Here is a 16,299-nt window from a genome sequence, read left to right as displayed (position 1 = left end):
AGGTGTGATGGGTTTATTATTTACAGATATCTCTCTGAGTGCCAGCATTGCACCGAGCTGTTATTTGAGAAAGCGTGGCCTTCTTGTGGGCTTGTCTCTGGTCACCCTCTGACCCGTTTCACAGACGGAGCTGTTTTCTCCCACAGAGGTGCCTGTCTATGCATGCCTTTTTTTTTCACACCATTTCCTGAGGATGTGTGAAAATCTCGGGAGGGTACACTTGGATCAAGTGTCTTGTCCGCATGTATTCAAGTAGCAGCTAAGCTTTTTGGAAGCGCCTGCATGCACTGCGGTAGTGTATGTATTTGCAGCTACATTCATGTGATTGGCTGTGTGGAGGCTGCTGAGTTCTACCCGATAAAGTGGAACCTGGTGTGTAGATTAGTAGCTGGCTACTCCGCTGGACATGGTCGTCGCCATAAGAACTGAACGCTCAGATTGGATGCCAGTGATCTCAGAAACAGCCTTCACGTCTGATTGTTGAATTGCCCCAAGCCCTTCAGAGCCATGTACCCAATCATTCAGCCTAAGTAACTTGTTGACGTGGGACTGTCCTCCAGCTGTCTGGGCGGGCCATCCTCTTGTCTCCCTGCTCAGATTTACTCACCAGGGGGAATAGCTATTACATCTCCTGTTATTATTTGCCATAAAAATGCACTGAATGGCGACCAACTCAGAGGTGCTATAAAAAGCAACGGGGTGTGAGATGGCGTCTGCACGTCATCAATCAGACACAGTGGTGAAACATTGGGCCTCTCCACTGGGTAGTGGAAATTGATTTTTCTGTAAGTCTCAACGATTAGGGTGTGAAAGAGGGAGGGAGGGAGGGAGGGTGGGGATGGGAGAAGAGGAGCTGGGAGAAATGGGATGAGATAGTATTGGGGTACTGTGAGAAAATGGAGATAAAGCTAATGTTTTTAAGTGGGCTCAAAACTGTTGAATTGCCCTTTACTTAAATCTTAAATCATGGCGGTCTTGCTCCTGGGCGTTTCTGCAGTCTGTCCCAATCAGCATCTCTCAAAAAATAGGGTTTTTCAGCTCAGCTTGAAATGTGAACCGAAACATTCAATACCCAAGATCGAAGCCAAAGAATAGACCTTTTTTTCACAGCAGACATTTTTACGTCCTTGCAGGAAAAGCACAGGTCTGATTAATAACCTCAATAAAGCCTGCACTCCAGTCAGGTGCCATTTCAAGGACCCAGCTTTTGTGCATGCTGGACCACTTGCTGGACCACCCAGTTACACCTGCACTTTTCCAGCTGTGGCAGGTCAGAATGTCAACCTACAAGAAATGTTACATTTATTTAGTGCTTCATGATTGACATAAAATTACAACAACATAAGAATAAGGCTGGTCATATTCTATATTTTTTTACTATCAATAAATTCCATAAAAGAACCTAAACCAACAATTGATTGTAAATACTAGCGCAACAAAAATGTATTAATCCGCAGCTGAAAATAGTCCCCAACAGTAGTCGCTAGCACTCATTACTCCTGTTTGAGTTTATCTTCCTAAAATGCCATTGAGGGATGATTGCGGGAAAAAAAACAAATGCCATTGCATTGTGGGTATTTTTGAGGGCACAATATTGTTTAAAATTCAGCAAATTTGAAAGCTTAAACAAAAACACATAGTAAATATGAACTGCAATACATACATTCATACATTTAGATGCCATTTTGAGCTCTGGTAATGGCCATTTTTCACTATTTTCTGATGTTTTATCGACCAAACAGTGCATTTTTTTTACCTCCCTCAGTCCTATCCAGTCACGTTTAACCAGCAAGCTTTGAAACAGTTTTGATTGTCCACCATTTTTCTCCAGAAGACAAAAAGCCTTGAACAGGAGGAATCAGTAGAGGGAGGAAATAAAGGAAACTTAAACCCCTCTTACGTGTAATCCAGCCTTCCAAGGATCCTTGAGCCTTGAAAATGATGGTTCACAAGCTGAATGGATGTGTGCGCACACACACACACACACACACAGACACACAAACCCCCATGTGTTGAGAAGAAGTGTAGCTGTGTCCAGCACATCCAGTTCCCTGGCCTTATCTTCAATTCATTCACCATGCATCATCTATACACATAACTGCACTGTAAGCTATGATTCAGTGCACTATTCTTATCATAGCCCAGGCGCAGTGATGTTCTGAGGCATGCTGGTGCAGTGACCCCCCTCGCCTGTTCCTCCAATAAGCATAACCATATCTGACAAGGCCAGAGCTATTGAAGGAGGGGAGATTCTCGCCTCCTTTAGATAGCTTTCCACCCTTCTGTTCTCTTGGCTTATTTCCAACGACACTCTGTGGCCCAAATCTCCTCCTTCTTCCTCTCTTATTTGAAATGTAGCCGATTTATTTTTTCATATTGTTTGCTCAACCGTTTCTTTTTGCCCCTTTTATTTACATCCCAGGGCATTTAGCATCAACAGGCAGATGAGTAAACCATAACTCCAGTAGCTTCAGACGAGAAGGAATCGGATCCAGCAGAGATGAGTCGAGATATGGAGTTGCACTGTGAAGCAATTGGATGCATGTTACAGGATATAAGCCCACCAATCATTCTCTACATTCCTGTGAGAATACTTAGGGATGCTTGGAGGATTGGATACTGGACCCACACACACACACACACACACACACACACACACACACACACACACACTTGAATGAATTTCATTTACTACCCACACACTGCTTTTTTTGAGTCGATCTTGTGTCTACAGAAATAATGTGCATGCACCCATTATCTCAAGAAGGGGCCGCCAGAGCGTGAGGGGCATCTTTCGCCTGACTGACTTTCATTTACAAAGTGGCAATGTTACTTTTGTGTGGGGAAATGAGATAGCACTGCAGCAGACAGTAGGCTACATTATCCCGAGCCGGGCGCACATCCTGCTCCCTTTCTTTTTTTCCCTTTATCAGCGGCTTTTTCTCACATTGTTCATCAGCCCCCGAGACACAAAAAAGCCCGTCTCCCAGGATCAATTAGTCACTTCCAGGGAGTTGTGGAGCGGAGAGGGAGCTGAGGAGACAAAAGCCACGGCCATGTTGGCGTCGCAGCGAGGTGATAAAGTGACATGGTCTTCCTTCCAGGCCATTAACGTGACAAGCACTCCTTGTCCGGGGAAGGTGGACCTGACAGCAGAGTGGTGCCCCGCCAGGGCATGAAGAGAGCTCTCAAAAGAGCAGTCGCTTTCTTTGACACACTTTTTCCCCCCTGTATCTTTACTCCCTTCTCTCTCTCCAGCTGTTTTCATTCAGTCGGCCTGCTCTCTCTTTCTCTCTCTCTCTCTCTCTCTCTCTCTCTCTCTCTGTCTTTTCTAAAAACTCCATCTCTGTCCTCTCCCCGGAGCTTTTTTCCCTCTCAATCTCTCCCTCCATCCCCCTCACTTTCTTAAAAGCTGTCTCTTTCTAAAGCTCCAAAGTCATCCCCATCACCCCTCCAAATTTCTCTTCTTTCATCTTTGACTCTGCTGCAGCATCTTCTCCCTCCCTCTAGTCTTCCCTTTTTTTCCTTTTTTTTTTTTTTTTTTTACATCTTTCTATCTGAATATCGCCCATCTCATGTCTTTGTTTCGAGTCCACCTTTTCCTCTCCAGCAGCAACTCATCTACTCACTCTCTTCTTAAGGAAATCGAAGGTGACACTGGCAATGCAAAAACAGTGAGCTGGCACAGAGAGTCACAGCAGGACACAGGCCCAACAAAACACAGGAGGATAAACAGGAACTATTTTTAGGATGCTGTCGCCTGTCCTTAAGAAGCCAAAAGCAGTGTGGTTTCTGTGTACAGCAGTGAAATCAAGATATCTATCAGAGGGCAAGACTCATTGTCCTGGGGTTGTTAATGAGACGTGGGATGGATTGGATACATGTGTGTGCTGCTGGGGGCCAATTTTCATTATGTGTATTTGTATGTCGGGCGCTACAACCAGTAAGCTCGCCCCACATAAAGGTGGCATTATACTGGGCTGCACATAGGCGATCATGTAACGGTATTGTTCGGACACATTTGCTTGTGTGCTTTTTACTTTTATGGATTGACTGAGTATGAGGCAGAGTAACGTTTGACAATGTAAAGAACATGTAGAAGAAATCAGGAAACATAAATCAATTTCACCCCGCTGACAGAGTGTAAACACACCACTACATTTGTGAAAGAAATTGGATTTCTCAAATGGGTGTGACAATAACAATGAGCTTGAGGAAGAATTTAGTTTTTACTTGTGGCAGTACTGTGCTCCAATGTACACCTTAACTCTGGTAGAAGACATAGAGAAAACTATCTAACAAGATGCTGGACCCACTGTGCCAAACTTTTACATTTAGTGTACTCACTGCCCATTCCTCATTGTAAATGTATTGACATTAATTTTACATTACTTTCCGTTATGCAGAAATATTCCTGCAATTCAAGCTCATTGATCGGTTGATTCTACTCCTGACCCGAAGGCCAAAACAAAGTCTAAAATAAACAAAACTTACTACATACAAGGATAAAAGGAAACGCCACCTCAGCTCATCCGAGTGACCCCTGTTCACATTTGCCTCTAAGTGCATTCCAGAGAAGTACAAGTCTAGATTAAGAGCAAACAAGCAGACACCCCTGAGTTATTTTAAGTCAAAATAATTACAACACAAATGCAGCTTTGGAAGTTAAAAACTATTTTTGATAAAGCAGCTTTTACTAGTAATTTTAAGTGATACTAACTTTGGTAAGTTACAGAAACATTCCTGATTGAGTACTTATAACTAGGTATTTTGTTTTTACAGTACAAATAAAAATGAAGCACCACTTTAAATTACTCAAGCTAAAGGAATGTTTTTTCAAAGTACAAAAGTTAGTTTTGCTTAAAGCTTTCAATGTAATCAGCTTCAACATTTCTTTTGAGTTAAATTAACTTATCTGGTTTTACAGTGTTGATGGAGCATTACTGGGATTAGTAAATGTTTTAAATTGTAATACCATGGACACAAATAATGAATGTATCAGTGTAACCCATTATGTAACCATCCAACACTGTTTACATCACAACTAACCATTTAAACCAAGCTGGTCTGTTGTGGACATTTATGTGTTTTTTCATGTTTTGCTCCATTTACATTATAGTGGAGTACCATAGTGCAGACTTTTCCAATCAATCTGTGCTTAAACTACATTATCACACAATTTTATAATCACACTGAGGCAAAATAAGACTAATGTTCTTAATTATATTACACATCTCAAGCAAGCTTCATGAGTGTGTTAATTTATTATATGGTGCAGAAATTAAGCAGTGGCTTCCTGGAACTATGGGAGATAAAATGTAAAAGTGTATAATATTAGATCACATGTAATTCATTTGGAAGATGCATTTTGTTCAAAGTGACTCACAATAAGTGCATTCAACCTCCATTGGAGCAAGAGCTGGATGGCATCAACCTATGAGGGTGCACTTGAAACGTCAAACATTTAAAACACACTGGCATTTTTCTTGAAGCATTCCCCATTTTTTCAGTGATCCTTCTGTCAGTCATTTCACATCATAACATGTGTTCTGCCCTATAAATATTGTCACAAGGTCAAAGAAACAAATAAAATGTGGGTAAACTGAGTGTAAGTGGCTTTATATCATTGTTACTGAAAGAACTCTGATCAAACCCAGACAAGCATACCAAGAATACCATTCTAACTGTGGTTTTTGGACCCACCATCAGTTGGATTTGCCCACTGAATTGTGGTGAGTTTGAGCTGCTAAAACTGTTTGGATACAAGGGTGTTTATCCATCACTCACTGTGAGTTTGGCCACTGAGTCATTTTCAAATCTTTTCTGCTTGGCTGTCATTTGGTCCACAGTGTTTGGGGGGGGGGGGAATCTGCCCTTTTAAATGTGCTTTATGTGTGTTGCATCAATCAGTGTGAAACGTCTATGGATGTGAGGTATGCGTGTATGCATGGACAGGCTTTATTTGCAATGGCCCATCACACACTTATTCTCAATTGGGGAAATTGGTTGAACAGGGAACAAATCTTTCAACTTGTTAATTCTGCTTGGCGTGTTCACCTCAGTGAATAAAAAAACTCTGTTATTTCTGCTTTCATGGGATTTATTCAGCGCGTAACTATTCTACGCCCGTGGCATTGGTCTTCACAACGTGTGAAGTGAAGAGAAGGAAGAAGGAGTGACACACAAACACTGCCCCCACCCTCTACGTCTCCTCCTATCAGCCTCACTTCCTGGACGAATCCACCGCTGAGTTTGACCCTGCCATACTTCCCCCCCCATAGAAGCCTGTGGCATGACCTGCTAAAGGTACATTACATCACGATTACTGTGACCTCTTTCTGGGAATATGGAGGTTTTGCAGTGTATTTTTCCCCATTTTCTTGGTTTATTTGGTCATCACATGTGCTGTGGTTGAATGACAGCCTTAGGTGTGAAAACTGACTCTCCCAAATGATTCCCAAATCAAAACCAAGGCCAGGGTCAAAGATTTTGTTTAGACTAACCATCTTTGAACATTTCTCTGTTTTGAGTTCAACTTGCAAGACCTAGACCATTTAATAAATAATAAAATAACTAATCTGACAATGCAAATAAACCGACAGAGATTATGGCAAAGCGGCCTACCAGCAACATAACTTCCACTAGCTGAAACACCATAGGTATATTGGTGATACACACATTGCATCAAATACCAGCATGTCACACAATAGCATATCAAAATAATGAATTATCTGCCACTGCTTACTAGATAAAAGCTTTGCCTTTTCACAATATCAGCCAGATGAACATGGTAAAGTCCAAACCTCTTTCTGAACATGACAACAGTCTAAACAGTGATCATCCAGAACTTTGTACAGGCATGATTGCACTGTTGTAGAGGAAGAGAATAGAACTCCATCAACCCTCACCCTGCATTTTTTCAGCCCAACCTAGCTTTGGCTGCAATGATCCATTCAAATGAATGAGAGTGTTCTTTCATGCAGAGCTAAAGTTGTGCTGGATGTCAAACAGTTTTTCTTTCACTTCCAGTTTATTGGGATAAAGACAGAAATTTCATAAACACGTCTCCAAACCTGTCAATCTGTATGGCTTTATTAATACAGCTTCAGAAGTGGTAAGTGAGAAAAAGTGCTTATTTTTGGTCATTTTGATGAACTGACCCTTTAATGAGCGATTCAGCTCAGCCTTAGTCAGATAAAGCTTTGGGTCTTGAGGCTCTGATGTCAAGCTGTTCAGCTGCAGTAGAAATGAACACATACTGTGGATGCCGACACTTTCTGACACTTTTCCTCCAAACTACTCCACGGGGCAACCGAAGCCTGGGTAAGCTGCTTACATTTGTAGTTGTTCATTGGCTGCTGTAAAAAAAAAAAAAAATCCCTTTTATTGTTGGTATTCAACTTCACGCTCTTGACTGACAGCAAATTCATTGCTAAAGGTGGTCACCACACTGGCACAATACTGCATTCAACAGCACTGATGGCAAATTCCTCTGCTAACTTCTCTTCACCATTACCCAATACAGTACATACACACACACATATACACTCTGTCTCCTCCGCCCCCTTTACGCTGCCGTGACAGCTTTGTCACAAAGATGAATTCATCGTCAGCACTGCAGCCAAAACAAGTAATTTGATTGCCCCGACCACAAATTAAGTTAGTGTGATTCAATTTTCGATTTGGGCTTCTCCTGCAGCCATACATCAAGGGAGACATATTTCATTACACAGCGAAACCACAGGCGAGCAGGCAGCGGTGTCCCACTCCCTCCATAGGAAGACATCATGTGAGCATTATGGCATTTACTCGATACTGCTGCAGGTCCAGTAAGGCCGGTGGTGGCGTTGGTGCCATCGGTGGGCTTGTTATCCACAGGGCAGCACAGCCGCGTACTGTACAGCCAACATATTTAGCTTGTTTAGATCCCTGCAAGCCAAACTGTGACAACGTGCTGGGAGTCCTTGCTGAGAAGAAAGAAATCACATTAGACTGGTGCAGAATTCAAGGTTTTTATTTCACCTGAAGACTATTGGAGTAAACCATCAGGGTACCTTTGCGACATGCCCCCACCATTTTTAGGATCGCCAGTCCCTTTAATTTGACTGGCGGTACATGTTAATTCAAAAGTCTTTGCCAATTAAATAGCATCAAAAAAGAACATTGTATTGCTTTTTAGCTTTTAGGAGCCTAAATCCTATGGTCAGTCAGGCAAACAATTATTTTATGTCATTGCCAAACAGTCAGAAACGTTATATAGAGAATGAAAGAAATAGGGATTGATGAGAGTCCAGAACAGTTTTTAGCTCCACTTCCTACCTTTTACTTTCTGCTCCTGGTGGTCTTTTGAGTGCACAGACTCAATTCTAAAAGCATGTGTTTTATGGTAGGGCCATTATTATAACAGTAGTACTTTAATTACACCGTCACTAAAGTTCTTTTCTCATTCGCCTCTACAGGCACAATCGGCACACAGGTCATTTAGTCAGTAACATCATTAAGTGACCTCTGATGAAGTGTTTGCCACAGACATACATGTATTGACTGGCCGGGTCCTACAGTTTACCATGTTCATTCTCTCTGCGGATGGCCTGAAGCTACAGATCTCTTCTGTCTTCTGTCTTTGGGGAAATAAAGAAAATCCCAGTACACCACATTGTTTTTTTTATGTTGAAAGTGAATACTGTGAGGCAACAGCTTTTAGGCATGGTCCCACAGGCCACTGATGTCACTGACAAGCTCTTCCTCCTCCGTCAGCAGGTGTGCTTATAAGTGGAATCACCTGGTTGAATGAAATACCTGCACGCTCATGCTTTACAGGAAGTGTTCTCATCTTCTCCCTTGTTAGGATTCTGATACAATCACACATCTCCTACTTTCTCACCCTCCTCTGCGTATTATCATCCTCCTCCTTAAGGTTTCTTCCTGTGTTCTTGTCTACTAAATGGGTTTGAAGACAGAGTGCTCAATCAGTGACTGCTTCCTCCTCCTCCTCCTCCCCTTTCCCTCACCCCCTCACAATGAAGCCAAGAGCTTTCTAATTAAACTGCAGGCTGTTCTTCTGGGTAACCAGAGTTTGAAAGCTGTGAAGTGAATATGCACCACTTGGCCATTAATTCAAATGAATATCACTGAGTAGTGCAGAAACGTGCCCCTAGTTTAGCTTTTTTTTAAACGTTATCGACAGCAGACTTTGTCCCGGTGTAGATTGTTGTTGTACTTTACAAATTACCTTCCTGTTATATTCATGAAGTACAAGAGAAAAATGTCTTTGAAGTAATGGGCTGTGATCAAACGCTCAGACAGATTAGAACTGAAAGAATTTGATGATCCTGGTATTGTCCAGTACAGAAATGTGCTCAGTAAGAAATGGCGTTGTTGTAGAGTACAAGAGAAACTTTCTTGGCTCATAACTCAACCTCTTTTAATTTCATTTGAGACTTGCAGCATTAAAAAAGATCTGTGATTGATTTTCCAGTATGACGGCAAGTCAGCCTGACCTGAAACAACAGTATGTAGTATTTCAAATGCAAATAATTGTCAATGACAGACACATTTGTGATGTATTTCAGCTGCAACTGTCTGCAGATACTGTATAGTAAGGGGAAGCTTGTCTTGTACTGTATTTTTAGAGCATGTTTATACATGAATATAGTGCATCCCAGTCTATCAAGGTAGTTGAAGTTTATAAACAGAAATCCTTTGCTTTTTATTGATGGTGGAGTTCTTCTGGCCTCTTCAACTTCTGTACTGGTCAGCACCACAAACTTTGCCATCATTGTTCAAAAGTGGATTGCTCCCTCGAGATCTTGTGAAAATTGTGTATATCTCAAGGTCTTGCTTGCAGGGCGGACTACAAGAGAATGTCAGGGTTATTTTTCTGGATTATCAAGGTGAAGAGGGAGCTGAACCTGAGTCTTTACCAGTCAATTGATATTTCAAACTTCTCTTATGTTCATGCTGCTTCTGGTAGTGCGATTTCAAATTGTTAGACACGGTCAGAGTTTCCTTCACAGGGTGGGTGTGACCTGAAGCATATTATTGCACCAAAAATGTGAAGTTTCTTCTTTTCCTTAAGTATTTTTTTTCTGACTTAGGCACATAACTACAATTGTCCAATTGCTCCTGTCCATTTGAGGTCAGTAATGTATTCAAGTATTCTAAACAAAAACAGCCCTGTGTTAAAACAATGCAAGGGCCTACGTTTGTACTGGTGAGACATGAAATATATATATGCGCCCAGACTTTGCCAAAAGTTTAGCATGGGTCAACATTTTTGCCAGATGATTTATTTTTTTGCTGCAGCCCTCTGCATCAATATCCCCACTGTGTTACCGGGGCTCACATCTTCAAAAGAATAAGGGCCACGTTTTTTCACACAGGGCTAAAGCTGGTCTGAACAAGGCCTTAGGGACATAGTGTTAGAGATGAGTTGAAGAGCTCAGATAGCAAGTGGAATCCCAGAATTCATTCTCTCTCATGTTGAAAGAAGCTAGCTGAGGTGGTTCAGGCATCTTAAGGTGCCTTCATGGGACGCCTCCCCTTGTAAGTATTCTGGGAATGTCCACCTGGGAGGAGAGCCCAGGTGCAAGCACAACTCACTTGAGGAAACCATACGTCCTATCTGACCTGGAAACCCTTCAAGATGTCTCGGGAGGACCTACTTAGTCCTGTGCAAGCCTGTGAAAACATATGACTGGATAATTTTGATGTAGTGCAGGTAAATGTCATCGACTAAGAGAGTTCATTAACCAGTTAAATGTGTAAATACATGTACATTAGATGGACTTTATCTCTTTTGGTTTCGGCAGTGCCCTTGTGGGAAATTAAACAGGACAATAAATTACCACTGTGGTCTCTGCCTTGTAGTCTCTCCCTACAGGGATGCTGCAAGTAAGCCTGGGCCCCATGGAAACTGCTCTCTTGGGGCCCTGAAATAGAGCATATCTATAATCCCTGGCAACCAAATCCACATGTAGGGACCCTCGAAATGGATAAAAATATTCCCTGGAGAAAATTTGCATATAAAGATGCCACAAACTGTTTCTTTAAAGAAAATTCAAAAGGGCATGGCAGTTTAGTAGGCGCTTAACAAACCCTATAAGAAAAACGTCCTTCTCTTTGTCTGCCGAGTCTATCAATTCACATTTTCCTTTTTGTCCTCCACAATTGAAATGATCCCTCACGGCGTTGTGTCTTCAAGGCTGGCTGCTCAGGTATAGTGGAGATATGCTGCCTGTCTTGTGACGCAGGTTTCATTTGTGCACCGTGCAGGATGGAGAGGCACTCCAGAGACAGACAGAGGAGGAGGAGGGAGAGGGAAGCAGTGACAGAAACGTCCACCAAGCATGGACTGTTTCTGGCAAATGAGAATCTGTTGTGCCTCCCTCTTCATCCAGATGCCAGGGCTGTGGGATTCCAAATTACGGCTGTAAATTTTGCACAACTGCCTCACGCTTGATTATCCCCGATCTGAGTTTTTGCTCTCCTTTTTCATTGCTGCTCTTTGTGCCTCCTTTCATTTTGTCTGTTTTACTTTCTTTCTCTCTTTCTCTTCTGGCTGCTCTTTCATTTCTTTCTCTGTGCATTTATGTCCTTTTGTCGTTTTCTTTCTCCTTTTATTGGTATGGTCTTTATCACTTAAGAAATACAATTATTCAAATGTTAGTGGATTTACATTTATTACTCTAATTTAGGATTTAATTATCCTTTAAATGCACCCTCGATTTTTAAAATAGCAGCATGTCTTTTGGATATTCACCCCTTCCTACATTTCTTTTGTAGCATCTTGCTTCCATTAGTCTCCCAAACCCTGAATGGACAGTCCATTTTCTGGTGGTTATTCATTGCCTCCGATGGAGGATGAAGGCCAGACATTTCTTGCAATGTTACCAACTTGAAATTCTCATCCTCTCATTTGTGTCTAGACATTGGCAAGATCTTGTGGCTTACTTCCTCATGTGGTCTTAATGCTTTAATATTTCATGCAGTTCAAGGCCTTCTTTGTAATCTGCAGGCACAGCACTTTTCTGGACAGTATTTGAATTATGTGCCTGCTGGCCATTCTCTGATTCAAGCAGGAAGCCGTTTCCATTAAAAGAAATAGGGGTCACTTGTCATAATGGTGGAACACTTCTTTTCTAAATGGATGCTAAGATTAGCTCTTCTGTAAGAGGATGAGTCATTATAATCACTATGCAAAGTAAAGGAAGCAGCCATTTGACATTTAAGTGGACAGCGCTGTGATTCCAACAACAATGGAGCAGGAGCTCCTGAGGGAGGTGAAATGAACATGAATGGCCGATGTCAGGATGGCAAAATTTTCCACCAATTCCAATTAAATGTTCTTTTTTGGTAGACGCATTGACTGCTCCTCCATAAAATGTTAATGTGCGCTGCTGAGAGCAAGACAACATGAGGGGAAGCGTCAGAGACAAGACCGCTGTTCCAGGACCGTGGAGTCACTTTGCCTCCGACTGCTTGACAAGCAAACACAAACTTCCTGCTGTGGCTGTGTGCCTGGCTGGCTGCCACACTATAGTTTAACTCCATGGCTGAAAATAAACAAAATAATTACACTGGGCTAGAAGTACACTTTTGGTGAAAGATGTTTGTTTTAGAAACGTAACCTTCACATTGTATCTACCTGTGATAAAATCCCACTTTTTAAAGGGCATGTTCACCCAAAGTTTATTTTGTTAGATTTATTTGAAGCTTTTTTTTTTTTTTTTTTGCTGTCTGAAATTTCTGCCTCGACTCCAATACAGTGGAGGTGAATGATATTACCCACAGCCAGTCTACAGCCATGCTAGAAGCTCTGTTAGTTAGCTACAACCTGCAAGATGAGGTTCAAGTGACGGCAGTAGCCACCGCTGGCATGGTAACTAATCTGTTAGCAACTAGCATATTTACTTTTACTGCTATTATTCCAATTTTAATTTTCAGGCTGTGGGATTTGCAATGTTTTACGAGTTCTAATTTTAAAAAGCATGTTACAATGGATGGATATGGTTCGGTAGGAAGGGATGACTGAAAATGGCATTTTGTTGGACATTCTTCAGGTGGTGGCAGAAATCTCAGAGACAGAAGGATCAAACTAAAACTATCTGCATGGCTGAATACCACTATATAACCACTATGAAGCAGAACATATTTTATTTTTTATAATTTTACATTACAATGACACACTCTACTGTGATGAACCTCTCTCTCACTGTTGAGAGTACAAGGTTAAGCTTTGTAGATCAGAGGTAACTACTGAGGTTCCTGCTACAGGGTGTTGAACAGCACAGTGCAGTTTCCCTCACATTATTGTTTTATGATATTAATATTTGACTACCACAAACTCAAGTAGCAGATTTGGCAGCTTTGATTCAGCTCATGTCAACCTAAAAAGATGACCCATGAGACATCTCACGCTATACTTTTCCCACTCCCCCTCTCCGTCTCCCTCAAAGTGCAATTTCAGGAGCACAGATTAAATTACTGCCTATCATTTCAACAGCTCATACATAGACAGATAGCTTTTAAATTGCTGTAGAAAATCAGAAAGATCATCAAAAGCGTTCCTTGTAATTCACTCTTTTACCAGTGACATGATACAGTGTAACCAATAAATTTTACTTGTTACAGGAAGTCTGAAGGAGAGAGGGAGAGGGAGAGAGGGAGGGAGAGAGAGAGCGAGAGCGAGAGCGAGAGAGAGAGAGAGAGCGCGCTTACCTGCTGGCTACTCCCGCTGTGGAGGAAATGTAGTCCTGTCTTTGGTAGAAGGATATTAAAATTGAATTTCTGTGTGACAGTCTGAGTGACTTGTGCTACAGTGATGACACAAGCATTAAGTCTCTCCTGAAAATTGTAGTTTGCAATCGCAACAACTAATGCAAATTTAACCAATCCCTGTGAATCCTGCACGACCTTGCAATTTTGACCTGTCACCACAAATTTTCAATTTCCTGCACAAAACACTGGGCCACATTTCAAACAATGCAATTTAATTCTAACCTGAACAACGTAACAACTTTTGTAAGTTTTACTTTCTCTCACAATTTCATTACAAGATCCTGAAGGGACTGAGCATTGTGACGGTGACATTTTATCTTAATGCAGCTATCTGAAAGAATAATTCTGTCTTTTCACACCTTGGGTCTTGGTCAAGAATGAACATTTATGCTCATTCTTGACCTTGGAAATAGACAAAATCACAAAATAATCTTAACTCGAGGTTAACTCCAATTTACTTGCTTTTTCTGAGCTTTTCACCACGACTCACCTTTTTCATCTTCATTACAACTGAACAAACACCATCTGCTGATGAACACAATGAGAAACAAATAGTCTTCATTAGGTTTTAAACAAACCCCAAGGTAAGCCAGACTTATTTACAGGGTGCCATACCATTATTACGACGGCCCATTATTATGATTCCCATCTAACCAACCATCTACCCCTAATCCTAACAAAGCAACAAAGAGTAGCCAATCAGGGGGCCATCAGAACAATGGGCAGTGTCCTGATCGGCAGAGGGTAAAATGATTAGACACTAACTGTCCATTGTACAGTTTCCAGACTCTCTCATGGTTTCACTTTGACCTACCCTGCTTACAACAGGAATCCCTCATTTTATAGTTTTCCTTGTGACTTCTGGGTGAACTAACTTTCAGTTTTACCCCCAGATAAAGTAATTTCAATAATCTGCTTGTTAACAACCTGTCTGATAATCTTACTTATTTTGTTTCATGCCCCAGTGAGTTTATGTCACCATGTTCCCATTTCTCAACAGTTACTTTGGTGAGTACAATGTATGTACAATTGTAGCCTGGTTGAAGTTTCATTGACAATACCACTTGAGCCACTTGTGTTCTCCTACAGTAAAACAATAAAACTACAAACATAAAACCAAGAAAACAAACAAAGAAAAAGGGTCTAATAAATACAAGGTAAAAGATAATAAGTCTCTTATGGCACTGCATCCCTTGTGACTCCATCACTGTTTTCCCATCCAGTCACTCCATCCGAGGCCTGCTGTCCTTACACTGCTGGTGCCGCCTAGAAAGGAGACCAAACAACAAACCTCTAGTGGGAAGCCCACTGGCCATCAGCCTGCCCACCCTTTGCCTCGCTGTACTTACTTGACATCTGGACAGCTTCCCCCGGCTCTGTGTAGCTGGGCTCGGTGGGTGTAATTTGGCCTCCATTCTTTGTGCTGCGTATTGGGCCCGGATCTCCGGCTGCTTCCCTCTGTGGGTCTCATGTCTCACTCTGTTGCTTCCTCCAGTTGTTCTGGTGCTGGCTGGTGTGTGAAGGGGAGGACAGTACTGCCACTCGGAGCCTAAAGAGCAATGCCAGATCTGCAGTCAGTTATCGCCACGGTGTATCCACACTGCTGGGTCTCTCTCTTTTGCCATGTGACCACAACACACAGCCCTCAGCTTAATTGCAACCGGCCTAACACTGCACCGCTGCTCCCCAACGCTGTTGTCCCACTCCTGAGACTTCGCAGCCAGCCTGCTCCAGCTTCCTGTTTGTCCTGCATATTTTCTGCTTTTTGCTTGCTCTGCTTTCCTCTTCATGTCTTTAAACGTATTGGCCCCACCCCCTTAATTACCTGCACAGGTGTGTCTCATTTTGCTGATGTCTGTGATCAAGACAAAATCACAACAGAAACTACACACAGAATTCAACACGCACGAACTAAACAAACTTATAAATAAATAATAAAAATTTACATCCAAAGCAAAATAAGCAATATGAGATAATGCAAACAACTCCAAACACAGCAACCTACAGGAATAGCTACAAGCTATAAAAATAAAACCCAAGTTGTAATAAACCAGATATCCTTTAACATTCTGGCATTTAACAATAAGTTCACCATCATGCAAATTCCTCCTGTTTAAAGACGTCACGACTTCTAAATCCTCTGCAAAGAAAGTTCGTTGATGGCTTCTGCAGCCGCAACTTAACCATGCAAGCCTCTTTTCTTGCCTGCCCTACATTCTGCAGCCATATTGTTTGCATTCAAAGGCAGTGCCCACACAGCTGGAGGATAAGCCAAGTCTCTCGGCAGATAAAGTACGGCGCCATTGGCTGCTGCACCCTCTTTTCATTTCCCTCTGTCTGCTGGGGTGTCAGAGGCTCCTGGCCACAGCTGGAAGATGAATAGTGCTGCACCACTCCACTTTGTCATGGTGTCCAAGAAGGCTCTAAATGGCATTGAGAGACTCTCAGGCTCTCACAAATGGGATCTCTGCAGCCCTGTGTAACCTTGTATGCACGGAACAGCCTGAATCTTTAAAGTTG

At 42.0% G+C, this 16,299-nt stretch overlaps 1 long non-coding RNA gene across 1 annotated transcript; it reads right to left on the bottom strand.

Moving 5' to 3' along the window:
* Positions 1 to 6,995: 6,995 nt before the first annotated feature.
* LOC127377876 (uncharacterized) lies at positions 6,996 to 15,636 on the bottom strand. Its single transcript, XR_007887784.1, has 3 exons — positions 15,129 to 15,636; positions 7,810 to 15,045; positions 6,996 to 7,358 (listed from the first exon to the last, which is right to left on the bottom strand). It is a non-coding gene; the product is annotated as an uncharacterized LOC127377876 (long non-coding RNA).
* Between the last annotated feature and the right edge of the window lie 663 nt (positions 15,637 to 16,299).

Source organism: Dicentrarchus labrax, unplaced genomic scaffold (assembly GCF_905237075.1).
Source record: "Dicentrarchus labrax unplaced genomic scaffold, dlabrax2021, whole genome shotgun sequence".
Taxonomy (NCBI): domain Eukaryota; kingdom Metazoa; phylum Chordata; class Actinopteri; family Moronidae; genus Dicentrarchus; species Dicentrarchus labrax.
Note: the sequence above shows the minus strand (reverse complement) of the source record. Positions and strands in the feature narration are given on the sequence as shown.